At 44.1% G+C, this 3,859-nt stretch overlaps 1 long non-coding RNA gene across 1 annotated transcript; it reads right to left on the bottom strand.

Annotated features, from left to right (window-relative positions):
- Window positions 1-248: 248 nt before the first annotated feature.
- Window positions 249-3,301, bottom strand: LOC138175795 (uncharacterized). Its single transcript, XR_011172093.1, has 2 exons — window positions 2,896-3,301; window positions 249-1,333 (listed from the first exon to the last, which is right to left on the bottom strand). It is a non-coding gene; the product is annotated as an uncharacterized lncRNA (long non-coding RNA).
- Window positions 3,302-3,859: the final 558 nt, after the last annotated feature.

Genomic DNA, 3,859 nt, shown 5'->3' with positions numbered 1-3,859 from the left:
AAACTCCTCCTCTAGACCACCCCTAGATTCCTCCCACAACCTTCTGTATATAAGACCCCACCTCACACCATGTGGGTGAGAGCACCATAGAATGCCATAGAATAGGGAGAGCGCTATAGAAGAGTGAGAGCGCCATGCCATAGAGCATCATGGAAGTGTGAGAGTGCCATAGAATGCCATGTGGCTGAGAGTGCCATAGAATTTTCTACTACTAGCACAGACTTACTCCATGTCTAATGCAAGTGAACTTTTTTTTTGCCTCAAAATGTTTTAATGGAATTTAAAGTTTTTTCCTTATACACTGACTTCTCTTCATAGTAAAAAAAAAACCCATGTTAACACCACTTAATAAAACTTACAAATTTGCAAAATTAGACAAACAGGCAACAAACTTTTGAATATTATTATTTGAATATTATTATTAAATATTGTGAAAACAATATATTCCAAGTTCAAAAGATCTAATAAATTTGTAGAATGTCTTTCACATGTAGAGTTCAAAGATGGGAACTTTAAAATCCATGATCTTCTAGCTACTATGTCTGGTTGTCATTCACTGGTTTGAGGTAGAGTCCATTTCAAGGCAATGACGTTGTGGCACAGTAATTGCTGGATGGTAAAATGTTCTGTCAGGTCTCCTACACAGTGTTTCAGACATTCCATTTTCTCACAAGCAGGGAAGTAAAGGCAAAGCTGACTACTGGAAGATGTTGGTGTTGGCGTTGGCGCTGGTTTGGGAGGCAGCACTGGGATTCCTCTACTGGCATGAGTGTAGGGACAATCTGGTTTAGTACATTTTGCATCATATTTACAGTTTGAATGAGCATTTTTCAGCAAATTTACAATTGGGAAAGGCTTTGCAGGACGGAAGCACATTCATCTCCATTTTTGCAGGCAGGCCAGTACTTTGGCAGTTTCTCTGGTTTCTGTGTGATACTCAATTCACTCTCTCAACATCTGAAAAACTACCATCTGGGTCATCAAGCTGCCTGCTCATCAACTGTGACTGCTGTGGGAAGAGGCCTTTTAATCCCTTGATTATGGATGCAGTTTGGTTTACTGGTTTCATTCCTTCAAAACATGTGTCCACCTCCTCTTGATCATACATGTATCCTGGGGGACTGGGGACACCATCCAGCGTCAGTCACTATAAACTTGGGACTTGCAGGTTTATCTGGCTGTACAAGATCTCATTTTTGTGTAAGGGAACCCAAAGAGTATCTGCAGTCTTCATTCCAAATTCCTGGTTTGGTATTGCTACCAGGTCTTCTGACAGTTTTGGTTTCTTCAGGATAAATGATCTTGTATCTGTGTGGACCACGGATTCCATGTCCTAGAAATCAGAGAGGGAAGCATCACCATCTGGATTTTTCAAAGCTCTCAAAAGCTGCCCAGTCTCATCTGGTCAAATCATATAACACTTCTTAAAGTGAGCCCCCTGCAAGTGAACTTGAAAGAAGGAAAGAAAGAAAAGAAGGAAAAAATCTGAGGAAGGGAGAGATTTCCTTAAATCTATATAAACTGCACTTTACTGTATTCTCTTATGTGACCTTCCAAAAAGAATTCCATTGTAAATTTACAGGTTACAGATGTAACTGTTTCATTCCACCTCTCCCAATCCCCCAAAATAATGAGATGAAACTGGACATTATCAGGGGCTACAAACTGATAAAATTCATAGGTACCACTCCGTGGAAGTGAGGAGGAAAGGGGATTGGCTGAGTTAAGTGCCCTCTTATCAATTATCTTTGCACTGACTACTATTCATCTTATCCCAGCAAGGGTCCAAGATTATCTGAGGTACCAAGGTAAACTGCATGACATTTAGAATGCATTCAGACACACCACACTATTTCCCTCCCCTTCATACTACGCAGCAATTGTTAACATTATCCAACACAAATTGAACAAATAAAAATCTCAGCTTTCTGGAGCCTTATATCAGACTCCCTTTCTAGAGTATATTGTGTGCTTTATATTGAGGATGCCTCCTGGGGACAAAGTGGATCTAGTCAAAAGTCAAAAATTATAAGGGCTCATTGTAAAAAAAAAAGACAAAAAGGATACATGTTATAGCTGTCATAAAGCCTAGTATGAGAATTTTTTTTTTTTGCTTAGTACTAAGATTTTTTTCAAGTCATAGAATTAAAAGGTTTTACAGATAAGGAAACAGACCCATAAAGAAAAAGTGACTCGCCAGGGGGCGGCCAGGTAGCACAGCAAGTAAGAGCACTGGCCCCAGAGTCTGGATGACCTGGGATGGAATACTTAGCACCACACCCAGAAATAACTGGCCGTGTAACCTAGAGCAAGTTACTTAACCCCAGTTGCTTAAAAAAAAAAAAAAAAAGTGACTCGCCCAAGTTAGAACCAAGATCTCGTGACCTAGCCTTCTTCTCACTCCAGCACAATGTCTCTCCAAATGCCCTACCTACTTTTGACAGGTGTTTACTATCTTCTCCCTTTCTCTACTCATAAACGTAAGATGCAATGCTGACCTACACAGCTGAGTTACTCAAAATACCATTTAATACGAAGAGAACGTAATGGAGGATTAGCCACACCAGGCGGTGATACTAAAACGAAAATGTTAGTTTTGTTTCTTTTTGGAAAAAGCGACATAAAGCATCTACATATACCATCAAAGAGTATCCTCGGCTCTACCAAGCAAGCACCAAACCTCACCTAAACGTGTCATCTTGCTGTCTGCAGTGTACTATTTACCCTTTTAAATCCCGTACGGATTTACTTTTAATGTCTCTTCTACTTTATCTTTGCTCAGTAGGACTCCAGGCTGGGTGGGGCGTAGTACAGAAAGGCAGATTTTTTTTTTTTTAGCAATGGACGACGAAACAAATTATCAGAGAACAACAAAAATAGAAATACTCCACTAACCTGCTTTTTCGAGAGAAAAATAAACATGACTTCCATTGAGGGTAGAAATCCAAGAAGTGAGAGTCCCATTCCTCAGTTAAGCAAAAAGTGGCCTCCAAACTCTCTCTCCAAGGACACTGGTTCAGGGTTAGGGGGCGACCTTATACTTTTCTGAAAAGTGTGTGTGTGACTGATCAAATTCAATACTAAATAAAAGAGAGAAGGTGAGAAGGAAAGTGATGAGGGGGGAGAGGAGGCAGAAAGAGTAAAAGAAACAGAAGGTGGAGAAAGAGAAAAATGAGGGGGGCGGGGAAGAGAAGGAACCCAGAGAGGAAGCAGGAGGTTTGGAGAAAGAAAGAGGAGGAAGACGAGGAGGAGGAGGGGTGGAAGGCCCATTAAGAAATCTTTAGAGCAAACTAAAGTTGATACTTACAGTTTTGCAACTGCAACGCCGAGTGAAGCTGTGTAGGGCAGCAGCGGGGCACCGGGTACTCGGGCGGCTCGGGAGAGCCCAGGCTGCTGCAAAGCTCCTTTGATTGCCCGGTGGCGGCGACGACTGGGGTAGGGGCAGCCCGGCTCTTTCTCCTCGTCCTCCAGCCGCTGTTACTCAGGCTCTGCTCCTCTCCAGCCAGCGAGTCCCCCCAAGACTGTAGCACCGGTTTCTCCTCTTCCCCGGGAGCAGACTGGGGACTCTGACGAGAAGAGTCCCAGGAAGCACACACGCTTCACATCCACGGAATGTGTGTATGTGTGCGGAGGGAATCTGTGGTCCGTGCGTCGGGAAGGACCTCCCCACCACCTCTACCTCCAGTCCCCCGAAGCGAGGAGGGCTAAAGCACCAGAGCAGCAGCGGTGGCTACTGCAGCGGCTACGTCAGCAGCAGCGGCGGGAGCAGTGGCGGCAGCGGGAGCGGCGGTAGCCGGAGCAGCAGCAGCGGGAGCAGCAACAGTCGGAGCAGCGGCGGCAGCGGGAGCAGCAACAGTCG

The sequence above is a fragment of the Petaurus breviceps genome, unplaced genomic scaffold (genome assembly GCF_028583685.1).
Source record: "Petaurus breviceps papuanus isolate PSGF00001 unplaced genomic scaffold, PetGlider_PUasm1.0 79, whole genome shotgun sequence".
NCBI lineage: Eukaryota > Metazoa > Chordata > Mammalia > Diprotodontia > Petauridae > Petaurus > Petaurus breviceps.
This window is presented reverse-complemented; position numbering and strand designations above follow the sequence as displayed.